Source organism: Rhinoderma darwinii, chromosome 4 (genome assembly GCF_050947455.1).
Source record: "Rhinoderma darwinii isolate aRhiDar2 chromosome 4, aRhiDar2.hap1, whole genome shotgun sequence".
NCBI lineage: Eukaryota > Metazoa > Chordata > Amphibia > Anura > Rhinodermatidae > Rhinoderma > Rhinoderma darwinii.
Genome location: NC_134690.1, coordinates 211,098,810 through 211,125,382, shown reverse-complemented (window position 1 = coordinate 211,125,382; position 26,573 = coordinate 211,098,810). Strand labels below are relative to the sequence as shown.

Here is a 26,573-nt window from a genome sequence, read left to right as displayed (position 1 = left end):
AAGAGAGGCGCGTCACCAAGGACGCGTCACCAAGGACGCGTCACCAAGGCAACGGCCGGGAAGTTCTCGGTAAGTAGGAACTTTATCTTTTTTTGTTACAGGTTTTTCGCTGTTGTGTTCGGCATTCACTGTCGAGGGTGCTGAAAGATTTAGCTCTTTCAGCACCTTGGACAGTGACGGGCGTCGACAAGCCTCATCTCTATGATGCCGGCTGCGCGAAAATCACGCAGCCGCGCATCAGACACGCATGACACACGCAGCTGTCAAATGGTTTTTGCGCTCGCAAAACGCTGCGTTGTTTGCGCGCGCAAAAACGCAACGTTCGTGTGAATCTCCCCTTATAACATAGCAAGTAAAACTGCACTGAGTATTTCTTTCATTTTAACTAGAGGTGTTGTATGAGTGATATGAGGTTAACCAATTTTTCCATACTCTTGGAAACTAGCCAATACAAGATGCTTTAGTAAATGTTTTTCTTTTCTATGGAGGATGAAAGTTTAAATAGTAACCCTTAAAGTCTATAGATAACTTTGGGGTGTTTTTTAAAAAAAAACTTTTGACATTTTATTTTATTTAAAAAAATGCACCATTTCACTTCTGCAGCTTCTACGTACATAGAAGCTGCAGAAAGCTGCTCTCAGCCGAATCTGTCAGTGAGCTGCTCTGGCGGCTCTGCTGACAGCACCTCCTGTGTTCTTCTAAGTTCAGTTCTGATCACTTCAAAATGAATCCACCCTTACTTTATCAGAAATTAGCATGAATTATTCATCTCTAGACTGATCTAATAGCAAGCTACAACAGATGCAACAATATATTGCCAATGCTCAACATTTCTTCTATTTTGGTAGCTATTCAGAATCTCAGTGCCAAACAGGAAGGCCAGAACCTACACTAAGTGCTTAATACTCAGTGGGTTAATGACTCATTTGACAAGCTATTTTAACAGTAACATATCATCTATTTTATGTCTATATGTTCACATCTGCATCGGGGTTTCCATTCGTGGGTTCCATCAGGGGAACCCTCGAACGGAAACCATAGCTTCCATTTGCATTACCCTTGATGTCAAAGGTAACGCTTCCGTTGGCAATGGTTTCCGTTTGTCTCCGTTCCATAAGGTTTCCGTTTTTTTTGGCGGAATCAATAGAGCAGTCGACTACGCTATTAATTCCGCCAAAAAAAACCAGAAAACCTTACGGAACAAAGACAAACGGAAACAGAAACAAACGGAAACCATTAGCAACAGAAGCGTTACCAATTAAATCAATGGTAATGCAAACGGAAAGCTATGGTTTCCATTTGGTTTCCGTTTGTGGGTTCCCCTGAAGGAAAGGTCTGACGGAATCCTGACGCAGATGTGAACGAAGCCTAAGGGCATGCCCCCACGTGGCGGATTTCCTCCGCAACTGTCCGCATCAATGCCGCACCTAATCCGGGTTGCGGATTACGGCTGCGGATCTGCCCAAAATGTGCAGTAAATTGATGCGGACTAGCTGCTGCGGACTGCGGAAAAAGTGCTTCCCTTCTCTCTATCAGTGCAGGATAGAGAGAAGGGACAGCACTTTCCCTAGTGAAAGTAAACGAATTTCATACTTACCGGCCGTTGTCTTGGTGACGCGTCCCTCTTTCGGCATCCAGCCCTACCTCCCTGGATGACGCGGCAGTCCATGTGACCGCTGCAGCCTGTGATTGGCTGCAGCTGTCACTTAGACTGAAACGTCATCCTGGGAAGCCGGACTGGAGACAGAAGCAGGGAGTTCTCGGTAAGTATGAACTTCTATTTTTTTACAGGTTGCTGTATATTGGGATCGGTAGTCACTGTCCAGGGTGCAGAAACAGTTACTGCCGATCGCTTAACTCTTTCAGCACCCTGGACAGTGACTATTTACTGACGTCTCCTAGCAACGCTCCCGTAATTCCGGGAGCCCCATTGACTTCCTCAGTCTGGCTGTAGACCTAGAAATACATAGGTCCAGCCAGAATGAAGAAATGTCATGTCAAAAAAGCAAGACGCATCCGCAGCACACATAACATGTGCATGACAGCTGCGGACTTCATTGCGGAATTTAGAATCTCCATTGAAGTCAATGGAGAAATTCCGCCATGAGTCCGCAACCAGTCCGCCACTGCTCCGCAACAGACAGAGCATGCTGCGGACACCAAATTCCGCTCCGCAGCCTATGCTCCGCAGCGGAATTTTACGCATCGTCTAAACGAACACTTCTAAATTTAAGTGGAAGTCAATGGAGAAACGGTTCCGCTGCGGATTAACGCTGCGGAGTGTCCGCTGCGGAATTCAAGTGAAATTCCGCCACGTGTGAACCCAGCCTAAAGGTAACATCTACTACATGTTCATGTAATAGAGGTAATGACATAATTGCTAGTTTAGAGTTTAATATAATAAATATGAGTACAGTCTCAAAAATATTTAATCACTTCTATTTTAAAAACTGGCCTGAATGAATAGTAAATAATTTGTTAAAAAGAGTATACAGCGCGGTACACGTTTTTCACAGGATCAGGAGGGGATGAAATAGCGTAGTCTACTACGCTAGTCCATCCTTCAAAAAATGTATACTGACGTATACCAGATCAACAGAGGTAAAAAGGATACATTTTTGGCCTTTGTCTGGCTAATGGAGCTCTATGGACACATTTAGTGTGTCCATAGGGCTCCATTCATGCACACGCTAAACGTAGGCCAAAACGTGATGTGAATAGGGCCTTAGAATGTTTAATCCCAAAGAAAGCCGATAGGTTTGGAAGAAATGCAATGTTCATGAAAATAGGTCCTCTTCTGCTAATTTGCAGTTGGTTGGGACAAGGAGAAACGTACACACTTATACAGAACCAATAGATATCACTAAAAAAGCATTTTACAGTAAATCCCAGTTCTGTCTTATAAACCTTTGCACTAAGCATTTTGCACGAGGTTTATTTTATATTTTGAGTACAAACACAGAGAGGAAAGTGAGCTTAGAGCTTGTTTTGAATGTACACTGCGCAAGTGGAAAATTTGCTTTGCAGGGAAAAATTTCTTCTGTGTTCACAAAAAATGCTCAACCTCTGGAGTTCTGCCTCATTCATACATATTTATCATCATATAGTAGCATACTGTATTAAATGTCCCACTCTCACCTCCCTGAAAAAATTCTTTATTGAAATGAAAAAGTGTGTTTTCCTCAATGGAGTAGAAATGTGGTATTTGAGTTGCCAAAATATAGGTGGGAGTTACATAAACTTACCTACAGTGGTGCTTGAAAGCTTGTGAACCCTTAAGAATTTTCTATATTCCTTCATAAATTTTAGCTAAAACGACATCAGATTTTCACACAAGTTCTAAAAGTAGATAAAGAAAACTAAATCAAAACAAATGAGTAAAAAATATTAGACTTGATCATATATTTATTGAGGAAAATGATCCAATATTACATATCTGTGAGAGGCAAAAGTACGTGAACCTTTGTTGCTTTCAGTATCTGGTGGGACCCCTTAGTGCAGCAATAACGTCTCCGGTAATTGTCGATTAGTCCCGCACATCGGCTTGGAGGAATTTTAGCCCATTCCTCCATACAAAACAGCTAAAACTCTGTTATGTTGGTGGATTTCCTCCCATGAACTGCTCGCTTCAGGTCCTTCCACAACATTTCTAATGGATTAAGGCCAGGACTTTAGCAATCCAAAACGTAAAACTTTTTTCTTCTTTAACCATTTTTTGGTAGAACAACTTGTGTGCTTGGGGTCGTTGTCTTACTGCATGACCCACATCCTTTTGAGATTCAGCTCACGGACAATATCCTGACATTTTCCTTTAGAATTTGCTGGTATAATTTAGATTGTTCCATCAATGATGGCAAGCTGTACTGGCCCAGATGCAGCAAAACAGACTCAAACCATGATACGACCACCCCCGTGTTTCACAGATGGTATGAGGTTTTTATTCTGGAATGCAGTGTTTTCCTTTCTCCAAACATAATGCTTCTCATTTAAACTAAAAAGCTCTATTTTGGTCTAAACCATCCGCAAAACATTGTTCTAATTGACTTCTGGCTTGTCCAGGTGATCTTTAGCAAACTGCAGGTCGGCAGCAATGTTCTTTTTGGAGAGCAGCGTCTTTCTCCTTGTAATCAATCCTGCCATGCACACCATTGTTGTTCAGTTGTCCTCCTGATGGTAGACTCATGAACATTAACATTACCTAAATGTGAGAAAGGCCTTTAGTTGCTTACCTCGGGTTCCTTTGTGACCTCGAGGACTATTATGCGGCTTGCTCTTGCCGTGAACTTTGTTGGTCGACCACTCCTGGGGAAGGTAATAATGGTCTTGACTTAATTTTCCTCAATAAATAAATGACCAAGTCTAATATATTTGACTCATTTGTTTGATTTGGTTCTCTTTATTTACTTTTAGGACTTATGTGAAAATCTGATGTAGTTATAGGTCAAATTTATCCAGAAATATAGAAAATTCTGAAGAGTTTACTTTCAAGAACCACGGTACATTTCAAACGCCAGACTTAAACTTCTTTACATCGACAGGAAATGCTCCAAATTTATTAAGAGGTGCACAACTCTTAATAAATGTATGGCATTTTTGGCTGTCCGTGTGCGACAGAAATGTATATCTACACTAGCTATGAGCATTTGTAGATTTGCACCTCAATTTACGCCAGAAACTGTGATAAATCTGTACTTTAGTTGGAGGCTCATGCTATACCCCACCCCTTTTTCTTGCCACTTTCAGAAAGTGGATTGAGAAGTAAAATGTCTACAATTTTAGTGCAACTGCGGCGTGAACCAAAGTTTGCAATCTTTTTTTTTTGCCAGAAAACTGGCATATACTTTTTTATATATACCCCCTCATTGTTTCCCTGGCAGGTGTGGCCCACAGATTACTTGCTAGTGACATTTATAAAGCACCATATGATCCACCTCATAGTAGAGACTGAAAAATGAGTTAGAATTTAAACTCTTAAAAAAAATAAAAAAGGTGGACTAGAAGCTACTTGCCTGTTTGTTTACTTCTATATAACCAGTTACAGCAATGAATGGGTAGGTCAGTAAAAAAAATGCCTTTAATATTTATGCAGCTATTTGGTTGCTTAAACCTAGCAGGATTGCAAGAAGGTGTGAGGCCCCAGAAGTGCATACGTCTACCATAAACTGGTCATAAACAGGCACATCAGTCAGCTACATTGACTGTTGAAACATCTATCATCTGCAGATCACCTAGAATATGTGTGACCAGCAGGGTCTCCTATTTTGCACATTCTCCTCTCATAGAATAAGCAGTAGTAGTCTGCCTTCGTTATAAGTCTAGGGTCCAATTCACATGTTTACCACTCAGGGACCTAGGGATCACATTCTTATCAGTCTGTAACATCAGAAACATATCTGACATGACATAGCATTTACTAGCGTATTAAATTGTAAAGTGCTGCGTAATATGTTGGCGCTATATAAATAAAGATTATTAACCTGCCCTGCAGTATATACACAATCATGTAATTGCCACTCTGGTTCCTGGTTGAGCATCAGACTTGAACAACCAGGTTAGATATCTTATTCTAGCAATCTACCATGTAAATGAACATTAGCATTGTATTGTTTGCAAGCATTGCGGATCCTACTACAGTACATTAAACAACTACCATTCACTCTTTTCAGGTTCACCAAATGGGTCAAAGTACTGTACAGTGCAGTAAACATAAGCAAAACTGGCTACAAACAGCGTTGTCAACCATGAAAAAGTGTAATAGTGTCAGCAGGAGACCTTCTAATATTTATACTAAAGAGATGGATATTTTCTTTGCGAATGATGGTGGTATTTAAAATTATTTCTTAATATTTACAGGGCACCATGAAAAAAAATAAATCTGATTTTGTAACTGAAATCAATAAACTGTAATGTTGATTAATAATATACCATTGTTCCTTATCCATTTTGTTATGTTATTACACTGAAAGAAACAAGTTAGGATGTTCAAACGCTATAGAATTAGACCAATTTGGCCGATGATTCTATGGAGACTCTTTACGCAAACTATTGTTTGTTTCAGCCGATGCATGGCCTGAAAAGATGATTGGTCATGTTAGATTTTTCGGTCAACTGAAATAGCTAATGCAATAATCAGCCCATTAGAGATTTTTCCCTAAAATTGTGTGAAATGGTATCTCTTTAACGGCCACGATCGTTCACTAAGATTGCAGACAATTTTTATCCAATAATTATGGGTGGCTTATGCGGTGCACAGGAATCCACGACCAGGACGCAGACAGAATCACATATTGCATACTGTACAGAATGGCCAATGATTTCAGTAAGTAGCAACTTGTGCCAATAACAAAAGCCAAATGAAGGTACAACAGCTGCAGCCAGTGTATGCTTCCAGAAATAAGGAATAGAGTATCACAACTTCAGAGCCAGACATAACTGGTAATACACTTCCACATTTTTACTGCTCCATTCTTACGAGAACTAAAGATAGAGGGGGTGTAGGCTTACCGAACTTTGCCTTATATCATAAGGCTGCTCCTCTCCTTCGGGTTGTTGACTGGTTCCATAACAGGGGTTGTAAACGGTGGGTGGCCTTAGAGGAGTCTCTTGCCCCTCTATCATTAGATTCTTGCTATGGGTACTCCCACAGGACCGACTTCCTCTAGTAAATTTCCCTAACGATTTGGGACAGGGTGATGGTCAAATCAGGTCTTTTACATCGCTTGGGGGTAATGACACCCCTCTTTGATAATCCTGCTTTTCCCCCAGCTGTACACAGAACTTTCTGGGTTAGAGGGTCCTGGATAATACCAGACTGGTTCAAGAGTCCTCGCACCTTCCTTTCTTTGACCAAATTACATGAGACATGTGCAGATCGGTCGCTGAGCTGGTTCGAGTAGACCGAATTACACACTTGTCTCCATGCTTGGTAGCCTGGAGGGTTGTTTCCTTTTGGAACAACTTCTTTTGAGGCAATCCTCCCACAGGTTTCAGCTCCGACACATGTTATCTCCACCCTTTATGGTCATAACTAAGGAGGATTAGCCGACCCGCTGTTGGCTTATGTCCGTTAATGGATGGGGGAACTTATTGAATGTCTTTCTGAGGTGGACTGGTCGAAAAACAATATCTCTTGACACACAAGATGCCTTTGGCATGTCACGCCCAAGAAAATAATTTTGAAATGTTGACCAGATGGTATTGTTGCCCGGAGTTCCTCAACAAGGCTTTCCCTATGGTCTGAAATTTGTGTTAGCGTTGCAATGCAGAGGTCGGCAATATGCTACATATTCGGTGGAGTTGTTCTGTTCTACAGTCATTTCGGCAAACCATTTTTGACATTTACCATCAGGTTACAAGTACAACCCTCACACCCACTCCTAAATTGGCCTTGCTTTCTTTAATTCCAGCCCTCTTTCTAAAATAAAAAAGGGTCTATTTCACCAGATCTGTCATTCCCAGATATTGGAAGTCTCCTATCTGTCCATCGTTGAGCTAATGGATTGCTGAGATGAATAACTTAGAACGTATGGAATGTTTGACTGCAGAGGGTAGAGAGGGTTTGGATGAGACCCTGCTTACATGGTTTCCCTGGTGCAATTTTAAGAGGAATCCTCACATTGCTCAGTGGCTACACTAGGCCATATACTGACTTACTTTCAAAGGTGTAGCCTCGATTGGACCCTATTGGTGAGGAGATAGTGGAGGACAGGGGCACAGGTCTTTATTTTTACCTTAGCTTTATAATTTCCCTGCCCCCTCCTCTTCCCCTTTTGCTTTTCCTCCCCTACTCTCTTTTCCTTATTCTTTTTTCTTACTATATATCTGTCTTTACTGTTAATATTTATATGCATAGTGGTGCTTCCTTTTTTGATGCTGACCAATAAGGTTGGCTGAGTCAGTATATATATATATATATATATATATATATATATATATATATATATATATATGAGGCTAATAGTACACTTTAGTTACCGATCTCATCCTGGTACCTTTTTTATATGCCTAATATGTTAGATGATTAGTTCATATTTATATTATATGCGTATTGCTGATTACATGTGTGATCAGTTTCGCTCCTGTGCATACGAAATGATATGATTACCATTTTTTGTGCTGGATAATATGGATGTCTGATTTACAGTTTTGTTATATATTTGGTATATTTATGTTATGACCTTTAAAAATTCAATGAAAATTAGATTATTTAAAAAAAAAAAGTGGACAGAGACTAGAAGAAAAGTTGATTTTTGTTTTATTTTTCACAGTTGTGATCTTCGCTAAATGGGCATCACTAAATGCCCATAAGCCAAAGCACGATAAAGGGATATGTTAGTCAACCGGTGGTCTAATGTCACGTTGGGTACGTGGACCCAATGAGCCGTACCACCTCAACGGTATGGCAGTAGGCCAACAGGATACAGGTATAAGTCTATAATTTGTATAGGTGTACCTGTGGTTGCTTCAGACAGTAGCGAGGCAGGCTCAGAAGGGACTTTGGCAGCAGGCAAACACCAGACGTGGTGTAACAGGACAATACCCAAAGGAAATGTGGGCAGCACATCAGAACAAAAACCTCCAGGGTATTAGGGTGCAGGCCTCCAGGGATTCGACTTGTAAATCCCCAAATGTAGACAAAAATGGAAAAAGAGGCAGCACTCCAAAGATCGTATCAAATGAAATCAATGTATTCACCCATCAGTGAAAAAAGGGTACAACGTTTCAGCTGCTCAACGCAGCCTTTGTCAAGCAATATAAAACAGACAATTCAGTGCATTTATACAACCCACAATGGAAGGAGCCATCATCAAAATTTACATCTAATAAAAAGTTATAGTTAAATCCATAGTGTCAGTGTCGTAACATTTGTAAAAATACATATATGTGAGAATGTAAAAAGCAATGTAATAAAGAAAGTGGCACAATAAAAGCGACTTCACAATTCTCTGAATCATAATCAAAAGTTTATATTGAACAGCTGTAGGATTTCAGGTGTATGGAAGTAATATATATATATGTGTATATATATATATATATATATATATATATATATATATATATGTATATATATATATATATATATATATATAACCACGGTAGTGGTTGCTATCAGTGCTTGGGCTGTGCCAATTGCAGCTTGATGTCTAAGGGGGACTCCTTTAGACATCCAACTACTGGTAGGACCTATAGAATTAGGCATTATTTGACCAGTAGATCAGATTTTGTTATTTATATTCTTATGTGCCCGTGCAAGCTTTTGTACGTTGGGGAGATGACCACTGAATGTAGGATTAAGTTTAATACACATAAATCTACCATCAATACGAATAAGACCGAACTACCGATTCCTAGACACTTCTGGATTATTGACCATATACCCCCACTTAGGAGAGGTGGTGATAGGGAGAAACTACTGAAGAGAAGGGAGGCAGAGTGGATTAGTAAACTCAATACGTTACAACCCAATGGACTCAATTTTGAGTATAATTTGAATGCGTTCTGGGGGGTAGGGGATGTGGTTATTCTCCTAAATTACCATTCAATTATATTATTCTATGAGATCCCCTTAAAGAGGCTCTGTCATTATGTCAGTTATGACCTATTTTAGCTTTATGCTAATGACTTTCTTAAAGGAAAAGTGTCACGAAAAAAATTTTTTTTTACATCAGTTTGATTTTAGTGTTTTATTAAAAACTTTTATATTTATTTGTGTGTTTGTGTTTTACTTTTTTTTATTTTTTAACTTTTTCTTCCCTATGGGGGCTGCCATTTTTTTTTCCATTTCTGTATGTGTCGATTAACGACACATACAGACATGGAATACGGCACATACAGTCCCATAGTGAATGCGAACGGGGCCCGTTCCATCCACTATGCTGTACGCTGTCTGTGTGGGAACGGCACATGCGCCGCTCCCACACAGTCCAAGTTGAACTGTGCGACGTCCGGCGCCATTTTCCTGTGGACCGGAAGTCGCGGCCGGACAGTAAGATTACTACTTCCGGTCGCGGCTTCCGGACTTGTGCACTTGGAGCGGGAGGTAGCAGGCGGAGCGGATGGACCAGAGGGAGCAGCGGCGGCTGGAGCAGGTAAGTTATTTCTGTGTATGTAAGTGTTTTTCTGTGTGTTTACTAGTGTATGTAAACCTACTACACTGTGTGTTAGCTCAAAAAATGGCGACACACAGTGTAGGAGGTTTGACCGTTCAATCCCCTCGTTTCTCCCGGCACTAGCCAGGATAAAGGAGGGGGGGATTCTGAGAGCTCACTAGAGCGAGTGAGTTTTCTCAAATTTTGCAGCATAAAGCAATGTGGTTGCTTTACCACATGCAATGCTGCAATTTTGGGAATTGCTCCATCTAGTGACCAGCACTGGGAAATATTATAAATTAGAACCTAATTTATAATATTTCCTGACTCGTGAAAAAAAATAAAAAAAAATTAGAACAATGTTTAATCACCTACACACTAATTGTTTAACTAAAAAAAAAAATACATTTTTTTCTAGCGTCACATTCCCTTTAATAGACAACTGGGCTTGGTTTTACTTTTGACCAAGTGGGCGTTGTGGAGAGAATATATTTGTTGTTTTCTAGAATATATTTTAGGCACCATGTCAGGTTTGAAGAGGTCTTGTGGTGCCAAAACAGTGAAAACCCCCAAATCCCCAATTTTGGAAACTACACCTGTCAAGGAATTTATCTAGAGGTATAGTTAGCATTTTGACCCCACAGTTTTATTTGCGGAATTAATTGGAATTAGTCTGTGAAGATGAAAATCTACTTTTTTTTCTGTAAAAACATAGAAATTTTTAATTTTACTAGGAATAAATGAGAAAAAACAACATCTGTAAAGCAATTGCTCCCTATTAAGGCAATACCCTATATGTGGTAATAAACTGCTATTTGGACCCACAGCAGGGCTTGGAAGAGACATTTGGATTTTGGAGCGCTGATTTTGATGGAATAGTTTTCAGTGCAATGTCGCATTTGCAATGCACTCGAGGGACCAAAACAGTGGAAACCCCCAAAAGTGACCCTATTTTGGAAACTACACCCCTCAAGGAATTTTTCTAGGGATATATTCAGCATTTTGACCCCACAGTTTTTTTGCTGAATTCATTGGAATTAGTTTGTGAAGATGAAAATCTACTTTTTTAACTGAAAAAAGGTAGACATTTTTACAAGGAATAAAGTAGAAAAAGCACCCCAATATTTGTAAAGCAATTTCTCCCGATTACGGCAATATGCCATATGCGGTAATAAACTGCTGTTTGGACCCACAGAAGGGTTTAGAAGGAAAGAAGCGCTATTTGGATTTTGGAGCTCAAATTTAGCTGAAATGGTTTTCGGGTGTCATGTCGCATTTGCAAAGCCACTGGGAGACCAAAACAGTGGTAACCCCCCAAAAGTGACCCCATTTGGGAAACTACACCACTTAAGAAACCTGTGAGCATTTAGACCCCACAGGTCTTTTTCAGAATATATTAGAATTAGGTCACGAAAATGAATATCAAGATTATTTCCACTAAAATGTTGTATTTTTTCATTTTCACAAAGGATAAAGGGGAAAAAGCTGCCCCAAATTTATAAAGCAATTTCTCCCAAGTATGGCTATACCACACATGTGGTCATAAAATTTTTTATGAGAAATTAATTAACCCTTTCCGCACACGCATTTTGCTTGGTAGTAGTTCTGTTTGGGGATTTGCTGGTATTTCATGTTATAATGTGGAGGCATATTTAAGCTTTGCAGAGTACATCAGGACATAATAAGAGGGTATAATAATGGGGCAAATAAATAATAATTCATAGATCAAATGTGCTTTTGAAACACTGCACATTTTGCATCGCTATATTCTGAGAGCCAGAACTTTTCTATTTTTTCTCCACCGGAGCTGTGTTAGGGCTTATTTGTTGCGGGACAATCTGTAGTTTTCATTGATACCATTTTGGGGTACATGCGATTTTTTTGATCACTTTTTATTCCATTTTTTGGCAAGCAGGATGACCAAAAACCATAAATTCTGACGTTTTCTGTTTTTTTTACGGCGTTCACCCTGGGCTATAAAAGACAATTTTACTTTATTCTGCGGGTCGATACAATTATGGCGATACCATATGTATATAGTTTTTTTTTATGTTTTGCAGCATTTGAGCAATAAAATCACTTTTTCTTTTTATAAAATAATGATTTTTTTTGCATCACCATATTCTGAGAGCCATAACTCTTTTATTTTTTAGTCAAAAAAGCGGTGTAAGGGCTTGTTTCTTGCGCAACGGGTAGTTTTTATTGGTGCTATTTTAGAGTACATGCGACTTTTTGATCACTTTTTATTCTATATTTTGGGAGGGGTGGTGAACAAAAAAATAGCGATTCTGGCATAGTTTTTTAATTATTTTTTTTGCGGTGTTCACCGTACGGGAAAATTTATATTATAGTTTTAAAGTTTGGGTCGTTATGAACGCGATAATACCAAATATGTGTACTTTTTTAACATTTTCATTTTTTCCCTATAATAAAAGACTTATTATAGGAAAAAAAGCAGTTCTTATTTATGTAACTTATAACTTTCATTTTTAAACTTTTATAAAACATTTTTATTACCTTTTTTTTGTAACTTCTTTTTTTTGTACCACTAGGGGACTTGAAAACTTGCTGCTCTGATCGCTGCTGTAATACATTACACTACCTATGTAGTATAATGTATTCCAACTGTCATTCTGATGTGACAGTCACTCTGACAGGAAGCCTATGAAGACCGGCCTCCCCTCATAGGCTTCCTTACATGGCAGCCCGGGGCCATCGTCTGTCCTCCAATTGTCATGACAACCATAGGCAGCCCGCGAAATTGCATGTGGGGGCTGCCGATCTGCTCTAAACCCCTTAAATGCGGCGATCGTAGTCGACTACGATCGCCGCATTTAAGGGGTTTAGAGCAGATCGGCAGCCCCCACATGTAATTTGCCGAATTCAGTGGTGATGGGCCGCTGACCAGCAACAGGGAGAGCACGGCAGACACCCTGCACAGTTAACCACCACTGCGGTGTAGCGCCGCGCGCCGTTTAACTGTTCATGCGCAGACGGACATAACTGCATGCCCAGGTGCGCAAATAAACTGCTCACCTGGACGTGCATGTACGCCAAGGTGCGCGAAGGGGTTATAACCCCTTTAAGACCACATATGGCTAATCAATTTTAACTAGCGCAGAGCTTTTGTGCTCACAAGAAAATTAAATGATAGATCTCTTCTTTCATATAGTCGCTCAGCATAGTTGTGAATGCTAATCTGGCTGTACCAACATGTTTCCTGAACATTAGGCCAGGATCACACACACACAGTTTTGATACAGATTTTGGGCTAAATTTTTTGAGCCAACCATAGGAGTGGACACAAAAGAAAGGAGATGCATCAGTCTTTCGTGTGTGTGTGTGGGTGTGTGTGTGTGTGTGTGGGTGTGGGTGTGTGTGGGTGTGGGTGTGGGTGTGTGTGTGTGCGTGTGTGTGTGTGTGATGCTAGCCTTAAGATGTTTTATTTCATATAGCAATGAAATAACAAATAATTTTATATGACAGGAATCCACCTACAAGCAATCCACCCAGATGTAGAAACTAAAGAATCCACTTTTTGTATAGCAGGGTCTGTGTGGAGTAGAGATGCTACTTTAGAAATGTGTGTCTAACTCTTGGCCAAGTAATAAGCCACACTCACTTTCCCTTTTACAAACTGACGTGAATGGCGCAAATGGCTCTAAATTCTGGCACAAATTATAAATAAATACGTTGCACAGCAGATTAAACACTACGGTGTCAAATGCAACAAAAATCGCGTAAATACATTGATAAATGTGGGTCTTATTCATTATATATGTAAACGGTAAAAATGGCATTGAAATATTAGTATACACGTTAATATATTTCACAAAGTTTGTTTTTATGCACTCCGTGTGTCTACTTATTGATTCCTGTGAAATGATATGGCAACATGACTTCTCTCTATTTTGTTTCCATTCGCGCTGCGTAGTGCGCATGCCGTGTTTTTCCATCCATAGCATTTGACTCTAGACACATTTACGTTGACGTGTGTGCAACGTCATGATCAGCTGGGACTAGTTCCCATGGTGATGGCCTCGCATACACGCCTGCCTGTTGGCCGGGTTCAGATACCTGTGATATGGCTGGATATTCAGGCATGCGCCGATGAATACGCAGATCACGTGACCCAACGGCGGTCATGTGACTCAGTCGTAGCTTTCGCTTGTGCTATATGCTGTCTCTAGGAGGCTGGGTTTCATGCTTCACTGTGTTTATCACATGACCAATGACACTCACACTACCAGATGACTGAATTAAACATGACAGGCTAGATTGTTTTTTCCTAACAATATCACAAGTCTAGATATGTTCAATTTCATTGGAGATCATCCCCTATTTAATATGTGCACATTACATCCCTAACCACGCCTCCTGACGAAGACTACGGCGAAGCGCACGTCGAGGTGGCTGGTGACACACTGTTTTTTGTTTTTTTTACGTCTGTTGGTGAATCTATTCATGTATTAATTTTGAGGTGTTCACTTTATCCAGATTCACTAGCCATCTGTGTAATCCTCTGGACATTGATCCAGAGTATTCTTTTGTAAACTATTAATTTATTTCAGTTGACACATTTTTATAGGCCACTTAGCACATATACAGTTTGTATATATACTTTTGGATTCAGTCTTAATTTTTTGGTATATTTTAATGGATTTAATAAAATGTATATTTTAAATAATTAATTCTACTGGCTGTGGTTGTAATGCTCCTATAAAGTCCTATGTAAGTTTGACTTTATTATATTTAAATATATGTATAGAAAACTTTGATACTGTATATTAACAAAAAAAAAAAGAGAAAAGCGAAGAAGGAACTTTCCATGCCGTCAAAATTAGCTAAACTGTTTCATGGTCTTCCTGTGCTACTTGAATAACAAAGAGCCAAACTAATGCCTGGCAAATGTAATTATTTTCCCTGGCAGAGGGTCACAAAATTGTTTTAATCTAAATCTCACATTAGAATACTGAAGACAAAAAGGACACAAGACAAAAAGGACACAAAAGCTGTTGAATTAATTTATCTTGGCACAGACTTACAAGCCTGTGAAAGTATGTCAACGTATGAGACAAAGCTTCTTGTACTCAGTGATGTCTACAGCAAGCTGCCACACTTTGAAGCAGTAAATGACATGTCACCATATTCAGGCAAGAAAGAATATAGGTATAAATTGTAATGCCCAGTGCAGAAATCGTGTGGAATGCTTGGTACCAACCAGTTGCTATTTTAGAAGATTTCAGGCAAGATTTCACTTTCAGGCAATTCCAAATGAAAGGGTCCTTAGATACATTTTTAAGGATACTGGACTAGTAAGATTCTGAAACCATTATTTGAGAAATCAGAATCTATAGGCCTAATAGTAGTGGCTCTCCCCACCTACATACAGTATATCCTCCAAAACTCTGAATTCAATTATCAGAAAATCAGGGGGATCTTTTAACATGCACATTAAAGAAATGTTGGCAAATTCCACCACTTTTGGTGGGTTCCACTTCACTGGGATGATAAGAGCAGCCATATACCTCAGTTTATTGCCTCCTCTCTCTATTGAAAGAAACGTGTACCCTTAGGTTATCGGGTGAACTTGACAGTGTGGCTAAATTCACAGCTTTCTGGGAGTTTCTTGATTGTCAGGTGCCAATAAATGTGAGAAAATGATTTTAAAAAGCGCTTTGCACAGGACGCTTGTCGGAGGATAACAGTGACAGGCACAGGGCCCCTATAATAGTGACAACCATAGAAATGACAGCCACAGATCCTCAATAACAGTGACTCTCAATAACAGTGAAAAATAGAAACCTCACTAACGGTGACATCAGAGACTCCCAAAAACAGTGACAAGCCGAGATCCCCTAGATAGCTACAGTGACCCCAGTGATAATAAAAGAATACCTTAAAGGGAACCTGTAAGCAACTTTATAAGAAGCTGAAGACATTCTGATTTCAGCGATCTGTCACTTATGTCGGAATGTGTTTTCCTTTTTGTGAACTTACAGTTTAAATGTTGCAGAGCGATGTGAGCGCTGTAACAAGGGAGTACGGCATATTCATGAGCTGCCACTCGTCTCGCCCAGCCGCCGCTGATTGTCAGCTTCCTCCCTATTGTAATCATGTTTTCAGTACGAGACAGTAGTTCCGCAGCGAGGCAGGGACTCCTAGCGTCGTACATAACTATGATGCTAGGAGCCCGGCTCCCTGCAGTGTGTTCGGTCCGGGACTTGCGGCCGAAATACGTTCCATCCTTTACGGACCGAACATGCTCGTGTGAATCCAGCCTTACTGTGCATAGGGAAAAACCTGTCAATCAGCTTCAGCTAGGTGGGGAGAGCGGCATCATTTGAATACGCTCGACTTCTTCTTCACAGGGTTCGTATCATGCTACAATGTTTAATGGGAGTCTGTCAGGGGTCTGTTGGCTTCTAGTGCTTCAACCCCTCCCATATGCAGTTGACTGACGGCTCTGCTTGTCTTAATCTACAGGGTGGGCCATTTATATGGATACACCTAAATAAAATGGGAATGGTTGGTGATATTAACTTCCTGTTTGTGGCACATTAGTATATGGGAGGGGGGAAACTTTTCAAGCTGGGTGTTGACCATGGCGGCCATTTGGAAGTTGGCCATTTTGTATCCAACTTTAGTTTTTTCAATGGGAAGAGGGTCATGTGACACATCAAAATTATCGAGAATTTCACAAGAAAAACAATGGTGTGCTTGGATACTGGAAGCCTGTGCTAGCATTTCTTCTGCGGTGTTGCTATCAGTGTGTGAAGAGTGGGAGAAGAGGGTTGCATTGACAATCCAACACAATGGGCAGCACTTTGAACACATTTTATAAGTGGTCAGAAACTTGTAAATAACTCATGAAAGCATAAAGTAACGTTAAAACCAAGCACACCATTGTTTTTCTTGTGAAATTCTCGATGAGTTTGATGTGTCACATGACCCTCTTCCCATTGAAAAAACTAAAGTTGGATACAAAATAGCCGACTTCAAAATGGCCGCCATGGTCAACACCCAGCTTGAAAAGTTTCCCCCCTCCCATATACTAATGTGCCACAAACAGGAAGTTAATATCACCAACCATTCCCATTTTATTTAGGTGTATCCATATAAATGGCCCACCCTGTACATACAGACAGAGCCGTCAATCAATTGCATAGGGGATGGTTAGGAGCGCTAAATAGCAGACACTTCCTATGGCGGACCCTCGAGAAGCAGAATTTAATTTCTTTTTTACACTAATGCAAGCAGTGACATCTTCAACACGGGTATATTCCTAATCCGTTACCTGATAGTTACTTAGTGGTGTCAGCTGTTTGGTAGCGTGAAATCTCCTGACAGACTCCCTTTAAATGCTTTACAAAAATGAAAGCACATTCTAACATAAGTGATAGATCACTGAAATCAGCGTGTCTGCAACTACTTTATGCTGTCCTCAGAGAGCGTAACATGAATTTGATGAGAGGGTTCTCTTTAAAAGAGCAGCAAACTGTCACACTAGCGGGCAGTAGCAGCAGATCCAGGGCAATCAGTGCATTTTGGATGTCACTCAGTGGCATCTGTGTAGTGGAACCTCCCAGAAGTTGAAGTGGGGATTTTTAAAGGCATGCTGTGACTACCATGAGGGCAGAGGGTCTGAGGGATGTGTGCTGTGACTACTTCAATGGGGTGCTGCAATAAACTTGCTGTGACAACTGGGTGAGAGGGGGGGGGCTGAAAGAAGTTTGCTCTGACCATTAGGATAAAGGGAGCCAGGGGGAGATGTGATGTGACTACTAGGAGGGGGCTGGAGGAGGCTTGCTGTGACTACTAGGAGGGATTGGGAGTGGTTTGGGAGAGCTTTTGGTGACTGCTGGCTTGGGAAAGGGTGCTTGCTGTGACTACTGTCAGGGTTTTCAGGGGCTCCAGAGACACATGTGGTAGTGGTGCGAGATGCTCTGGATATTGGGGAAGTGTGTGTGTGTGTGTGTGTGTGTGGGGGGGGGGGGGGGGTTATGTGAATGTACAATGCAGCAAAGTAAACAAAGATTGGACCATCAGAGCATTTGAACTGGAAAGGCGGGGAATTAATATGTGAGTTTTGGTTACTTTTTTTTTATCACATGTCCTACTGTCAGGCAAATGTTTTAAACTCCCGGAAAACCTGTTAAACCTGCTCACATTCAAAAACACTAAATTCTGCATAGCCATTTAATGGAAAGTCTCCTATGTCTCATAACTATAACAACGGCTCCTGTTCTGGTGGACCCAACCCTTCCATGCATTAAATTGACTGCGATCCATCTCAATTTATTAATACATTTGACCTGCAGAGGAAATTTGTTTAACAGACATGGTTTACTGCAGCGATAACAGCTGATCAAAATATAGTTTTTTGATTAGACACACTAATGTTCGTCTGGTTTCAGACAGGCGTACTGCGACCATATTTTAGCATCTGTATTAGACCCAGAACCCACATGGGTCTACAAAACCAAACTTAGATTACCATAACGTTCTAGAACCACATATCAGTAGAACTGGTGGAGGTCTGGGTCTTACGGCCAAATGCTAAAAGGCAACTGCCTTACAGCTGTCTGAATTATGTCTTAATATACATTCAATCAATCAATCAATCAATCAATCAATCAATCAATCAATCAATCAATCAATCAATCAATCAATCAATCAATCAAATGTAGATAATTCAGCTCAATAATAATATCTCTTCTCTATATTTAACCTCTTAATGACCAGGTCATTTTTTCTTTTTCTTTCGTTTTTCCCCTCCTCATCATTCAAGAGCCAAAAGGTTTTTATCCTTCCATCGACATAACTGTATGAGGGCTTTTTCTTGCGGGGCGAGTTATAGTTTTTAATAGCACAATTTAATGCACCATATAATGTGCTGGGGAACTTTGAAAAATTATTTTTATGGGGTGGAATGGAAAACAAAACAGCACTTTCCACATTGTTTTTTGGGTTTCTTTTTGATGGTGTTAACCCTGTGGTAAAGATAACATGTTAACTTTATTCTGCGGGTCAATTCAATTATGGCGATACCAAATTTACCATTATTTTTATGTTTTATTACTTGTACAAAGTAAAAAAAATTGTTTCGTGTCGCCCAGAACTTTTTTTATTTTTCTGTCGATGAAGCTGTGTGAGGGCTTATTCTTTGCAGGACAATGTTTTTATTGGTACCGTTTTGGGGTACATACAACTTTTTGATAACTTTTAATTCCATTTTTTGGTTCCTGCGGGTTAAATAATATAATATTTTGATAGTTCAGACTTTTACGGACACTGCAATACCAATAATGTTTATTTTTTTATGTTTACATTAATTTACAAAAAAAAGATGGGAAAGTTTGTTTTTTTACTTTTAATGTTTTGCTTTTTTTTTTTAAATATAATATATCATTTAGTATATTTTGAAAAAACTATTAAACTTATTTTGCCATATTTTTTTTTTAGTCCCACAAAGGTACTTGGAAAAGCGTTCATGTATTGTAGGTACTAACATGACAGACCTGGGCGCCTTCATTATGCCATGACAACCCATCGGCACCCCACGATCGGGTCACGGGAGGGGGGGGATGGGATGCCATAGGGGGTCCCCCCTCTGTCTAACTATTGACCACAGCTTCTAAGTGGATAAACGTCTTGGATCAGAGTTATTTGCAATCCCAGCTGTTAGAGCAGGGTGTCAGCTATAATATACAGCTGACACCTGCAGCATATGTGAGCCCGCTCCATACTCCCCTCTCCCCCTTACACCTACATATGTAGTGCTTGGTTGTAAATGGGTTAAGCATGCAAACTGACATTTATTTATGGTAATTTAGTCTGAATGCAGACTGTTGATTGTTAAGTTTCCTCTAAATCTAGCATTTGATTCTGCTGGGGGCTCCGGCGATGCCAATAGTTTTCAGAAACACAATGGTATATGTTCTTATTAGGCACATACTTGAAAGAGGTGTAGAGGTGTAGAAATTCTGTAATAGAAAGTCCCATCACAAATAAATTCCTAATTAGATGCATTTGCCTAATCTAAATTCCTAAAATTCATAGGGGTCTCTATTGTGTAACTGTCTGCATGTTGCTATTAGTCTTGGCTGACTAGTCAGCACTACAGACATCTGGAGCAATAAGGTCTGTAAACAATGACTGACGCTTTAATTAATAAACAGAGCACAAATATTGCTGACAAAACTTATTGTAAATTGCAGTGTGATAATGAATGTCGAATTTCACCTTTAGTTACCTAATGTTATTTTGAATCCTAACCAGCCTTAGCAATGAACTTGCTTTTCGTTGCCATGGTTACTAGAAGAAGAGAGAAATGGCTGACGGTGTGGTCTGCCTTCAGGGTTTCTTAGTCATAGCACATGGCCAACAAGAGCACAATGAAAGCTGTACGTGGGTGATGTGTTTGAGGATGACAAAACGTTATCATAACGGAAGTATATATAGTAGAAAACATAGCAGATATACCGGAACCTGACACCATAAGAAATACTTCTGTCACAGCAGGCCAAGTGTGATCATCACATCTTAATGATATCTTCATTCTCACAAAAAAATATGCTGAAAAAGCTAAAGCGTTTTAGTCATGTACAGGCCTCAACCGCTCCAGCTAGAAAACATTACAAATGACTAAAATGCATATGAAATGTGGCAACCTCTAGGCTAAATGCACACATCCGCGTCAAAACTGCAGGTATACGCACATAATTCCGCATTTAAAATGTTTTGATACGTTTTCCGGCGCGTTTTCATGCTGTGGATTTTGGTGCGATTTTCCTCTGCACTAGGCCGATAGAATTCGCAATCAAAAACGCAAGTATAAAGTGGGAACACACTACACGATATCTTCAAGGATGGGAATCATTTTTCTGCTACGTGAAATACTGTTCCCATTCTTGCAAATGGTTCTCGTACGATAGCTGATTGATAGAGAAAACACACACACACATATATATTTTGCGTATATAATTATATGTATACAATGATGCCGATTTTATCCCACAGGACAGAACTATCGATCTCTCTCTCTCTCTCTCTCTCTCTCTCTATCTATCTATACTTAATTTTCAGTATTTGCAGCAAGAATGTTCACTGAAAAGCAAACAATATTTAGCTGAGCTTAATGGGACTGCTCTATTCAGATTTCTTGACATTTCCCAGTGTTTCAGCAGGTCCTCAATATTAGTATTCCTGGAATGTGAACCTCAAACACTTGATGCAAATATTTACGGAATGTGTCATGTAAAGTGCTATGCTTGCAAGTCCCATGCCTGGAAATCTGGAACTTATTGCTATTTGAGGATAACTATAGAACCAATTGTAAGCCTGCCCAACGTCTGAAGCTGCCTCCAATTTGCATCATCCACCGTCAAATTACTAATGAAGTCAAATGTATTCCAAATGAATAGAACACGGAGACAGTAAATCTGTTTTTAACGGTTTCTTTTTTTTGCTGATTGTTCTAATGCCAGGGTTAATGCAAATAAAAAAATAGCACTCAATATGAAAATCAGATTCTCTTCTGGACAACTAGTCCTGTGAGATAAACTGTTAGAGAGAAGTGGAATCAAGAAGAAAATTGTTGCTGTACTTACATATATGTTTTCTATGGATCTGTAGGAGCTGTAAGTCCTCTCGTAAAGGAAGTCCAATGTGAATGATATAACTCTGGGACATCTGCGACACCCTCTGCACTAATCCTATACAGCCCGGCCAGAGGACCCTTTACATTTACATATCAAAGAAAAGCTTTCCTAAAGGCGTATTGTGTACAAGGATGGTTTCCTAAGCAGCAGCCTTGTCTAGGCAGAATTGCTTTTATTCCTGGATAACCTGCAATTTCATTTTGGTTAAGGGTACACGCAGGCAAGTATGCAATAATACTGCAATAAATATTTACTAACATACTTAGAATAATGGTATGATTGGGAACCAAGGGGGATATATCTATTTTGTTTACTACTTGGTAATTATTGTGTCTGGTATATGTAATCAACAGAGGCTTTATTTGTAGGATTCTATGTGATCAATAGCAGCTCGATCCTGCGGGTCAGAGACATACAAGACCACCTGCTGTCACTGAACCCGTCAGTGTCGCTGACCTGACGGATACAGGTTTCAGTGCTAGATACAGCTGCTCTGTATATAGTATACAATGCAGATGTATCTCAAAAAGTAAAAATATTTTTAAATAAAATATAATTACAAAGTTACAAAAAACACACAGATAGACATTTTTATTAAAAAAAGAAAACAATTTCAAAAGGTGTATATAGCATTTAAGGAGGGCATCTGCTAAACCCTGAGGGACTCTAGACCATTCCCCTTCTAAATAAATACACCACAATTTAAGAGCCAAAATTATTGATAAATTCCAGCCTGTTCACCACAAGGGAGCCTGACCAATTGCAACACCACACTGCCTGACCTGGGTCCCACCTTACCTAAGGCCAATCATGCCCACTTCCCCTGACTGGCCTCTGGGCTGCTGTCAATCCTCTGACTGGCCTTTGTGTGACTACCCAGGTCACCACCTGCCATACAGCTTATGTTCCCCCATGTGCAAGCTCACCCTGCTGTGCAGCTTGTGGTTCTACACCGTCTGGAGTATAGTGTTGCTATACAGCTGGGTGGGTTGGGCTTTTGCAATTCAAGCAGTTAGTTCTGCCTCACCTTTTAGACACCAACCTGACTTAGCCTAGTTCCTGCCCTTCCAATCCTGCTTGACCTTTTTTCCTGCCATTGCTCCCCAAACTCATAGTCTCACCACTCCCCTCCTAGGTACTTCCCCGGCGCTGGTGGCCATGAGACCAAAGCAATTTAGATAGCCTCCAAACAACGCTGGAAAGCCTTCTCTACAATTCCATTCTAGGGTCCCTCTTATGGCTCTTACGTTGGAGCTTCCCTCGTTGCTTTTTATTATTAGGGGGATGACAAAAGCAAGTTGGTGAACTTTACATTATTTTCCATTTTGATACACTCAAAGAATGCAATTCATCCAAGTGAAGACAAGCCCTGTATGAAGTCTCTACCCCCTCTTTTGCTAGCCTACAAACAATAGGAGGGGAGATAGAAGAGAGTAAGGGTCCTATTACACGGCCCGATATGTACCATGTAAATGAGCGCTGATCAACGGGACAGCTTGTTGATCAACCCCCTTTTCTCCATTCACAAGGATCAATTCTTGATTATGTACAGGGAAGAGCGATCGTCAGTACGATTGCTCGTCCCCATACATTTCCATTTTGTCGGAAGCACATCTCTCTGTTTACACGGTAAGTGCTACCGAATAAGATAATATTTAAGGATCAGTTACTAGTTTTGCAATGGTCAATCTACTACCTAATATCATAGGCGCTGTCACATTGATGATGTTAGTGTAAATTGTTTCACACTTTTTTTTCAAAGTTTGGAGTCTTTTTCTTAATATGCAAATTAGGCTATACTTGCTAAAGGGTTGGTAATGCTGCTCTTTCGCTGTCCAATCAGCATCATACAGCTTCTCCCCTTCCCTGCACAGCGTGATCTCGAGATCACACTGTGTTTACACTTCTGGCCGCAGGTCCTTCACCACATCGCCTCAGTGCTTATCCCTGAAGACGGTCTCTACATCAACTCCAGCCGCACCAGGACTACTCCTTGGAACTAGTGGATAGGTGATAAATAATTCTATCAGGAATAACCCTTTAATTATTGTACAAGTTCTGCAATTTGTTTAACCCATACCTGCCAAGGACATATATTATACGTCCTGGCAGGAAGACACTTCAGTAGCCAAGTACTTATCTGATACGTCCTTGCTACTAATGGCTGTAACTCAGGCTGGACAATAGCTAGAGCTGTGATCCAGGACTTGTTAGGAAGCCAAGATGGGGGAGAAGCGGGGGAATAGGTAAGCATTGTGCAGAGAGAGGGGGAGAATATGTGATCCTCCTCCTGTCCCTGTTTGACTGTAGATGACCTCAGGGGGGTAACATGAACTTTTCTTAATGTTATCATCCCCCTTATCAACCAGAGAGCATACTTGCGCTCTGATTTTCACATATGGGGGTCTTTTTTTCAGGAAAGGAGTGAGAAGATGAGCAGTAGCTCACCTAATCAGCTCTCCGTGCCTAATCAGGTCGTTTATTGACAATTACCAGTGCCCAGATTGCGGCGTCAAATAAGTTGCACCAAGCTCTTGCAATGCACACAAACATCAATAAAGTATCCTATCTGTATCCAATCTGTTGCATAAAATCCCATTAAAAACGCTACACTCATAGCAATAACGATTACTCCTAGGCCAGGTTCACACGTAGCATAAAACTGCAGATTTTCCTCAACGGATTTAATTGTGGAAAATCTGCAGCATATTACAGTAGTAGCAAAGTGGATGAGAGTTGAACAAATCTCATCCACATGCTGCGTAAAAAAACTTGCAGAAAAAATGTTTATAAATTGACCTGCGGTGCGTTTTTTTTAAAATCCGCAGCATGTCAATCTATGTTGCGGAATTGCTGCTTTTCTGTTGCGGGTTTTCGCTATTGAATTCAATGGGGAGGTAAAACTCGCAACAAATAGCAGATGTTGCGATTTTTGCGGCAAAAAATCTGCGATTCCACTGCAAAAATCGCAACTCAGCTTGGCCTCTGGGGATGACGTTTGATCTCATGTGACTGCTGCAGCCAATCACCGGCTGCAGCGGTCATATTGGAGGAAATGTCATCCCAGGAGGCCGGGCTGCAGAAGGTCAGAGGGATGCGTCGCTGTGGTTATGGTCGGGGTAATAATGAACGTTTTGTTTATTTTACTAGCGTTGCTTTCCACAGCGGATATTCCGCATGAAAAAGTCAACACAACGTAAGGCAACAGGGCCTTAAGGCCTTATTATTTGAGTGGTATGCTCCTGTGTTTCCCCCTCTACCACCCCTTTTATAGAGGTTTCCTGGTACTTACCTTTTCTCTGAGTTTATTGGCCTAGGTTGTTACCAGGTAGAATACTGGATTCTTCTGGAATCTGCGCAAGGCAAGCTGTGGATCATCTTGATTGGCCAGCAGCAGTTTTCGGCAGGAAGGCTTCTTTTATAAAAAACTGAGCTTCAGTTGAACAGGTGCCAGTCTGACTGGAAGAGGTTGTCGCTCATTTAAATATAGGTATTAATAAAAAAAAATACATTTGAATTGGACTATTTGGCTTGAGTCTTCTGACTAAGCCCTTTTGGTTTATGAATTTAATTATTTATTTATGTTTGTTTGGTAACCCTTAAAGTGTAGCTAAACGTTTGACAAACTTCTGACATGTCAGAAGTTTGGATTGGTGGGGGTCCGAGCACTGAGACCCACACCAATCGCTAGAATGAAGCAGCTGAAGTGCTCGTGTGAGCGCTCATCTGCTTAGTGTCTGTTCGGCTATTTCCGGAAATAAATGTATCTGTGTAAGGACTAAAGTCTATGAGCGCTCACACGAGCACTTCAGCTGCTTCGTTCTAGAGATTAGTGGGGGTCTCAGTGCTCGGACCCCCACTAATCCAAACTTCTGACATGTCTCTATGACATGTCAGAAGTTTGTCAAACGCTTAGCTACACTTTAATGTGTAAGTCCTATTTCAAAATATATAAAGAGAGGCCTTGATTGCTGTAAATCTGCCATGTACGGTCAATCTTCAGCGAGATAAATACATCAGCAGCACAAATCTCTCTCCTATCCTAGTATTTGCTACAATGTATCATGCACACGACCCTAAGGATTTTTACTGTCTGCAAATACGGTTCCACAAATACGGATGCACATCCGTAGCTATCCTCAGTTGACTTCACATAGACTTCTATCCATGCCGTAATTGCGTACAAGTATAGGCCATGTTCTATATTTTGCAGATTATTTCTACAGCCCGGACACACATCGTAAATATACGTAAGGGTGTCCATGGCCTATAGAAATTAATGGGTCCGCTATTTCATCTGTATTTACCTGATCTGTAATTACGGATGAAAACTACGGTCTTGTGCATGGGGCAGTCGAGTCACAATATTATGACCACCTCCTACTTTCGACGTCGGCAGCGCGTACCCCATGAAGGAAGTGATGTGTCGTGGGCTGGCTTGGTGGGTATATAAGGTGTGTGATAGGTTGTCTGAACACATAACACTCGTTGTTGCCATGGTTAAAAGGGGCGATTTATCAGAGTTGCAAAAAAGCATATTTTCTTGCCTGTTAAAATACTGTTTACTACGTTGTTCTTGTTCAGCTGCTGCCCAGTTAGGAGACACATGCTCTGACTGTCTTTGTGGAAGTGGTAAGATTTATTGCAGATTTCTCATGTTTTTCAGCTGCCTCCTTGGAACCAGGGGCCATGTGCTAGGAATGTATTTCACAATACTGTTGGGGAATATCTCTAAGGCCGGGTTCCCACTTAGCGTAAACGCTGCGGAATTTCCGCAACGGAATGTCAATTAATGCAGCGTTTTAGATCATTTTTCATTATG

The 26,573-nt window shown here is 40.4% G+C and overlaps 1 protein-coding gene across 6 annotated transcripts in view; it reads right to left on the bottom strand.

The window, feature by feature from the left end:
* ANKRD6 (ankyrin repeat domain 6) overlaps positions 1-26,573 on the bottom strand; it is a 198,245-nt gene that overhangs the window by 148,446 nt on the left and 23,226 nt on the right. Inside the window, exon 1 of one of the 6 annotated variants that reach the window (XM_075862145.1) lies at positions 21,701-21,786. The exons of the other annotated variants lie outside the window; for them this stretch is intronic. The gene's annotated coding sequence lies outside the window, so the exon portion shown is untranslated. Of the gene's footprint in view, positions 1-21,700; positions 21,787-26,573 lie in introns of those variants that run through there. 6 annotated transcript variants of the gene reach the window in all.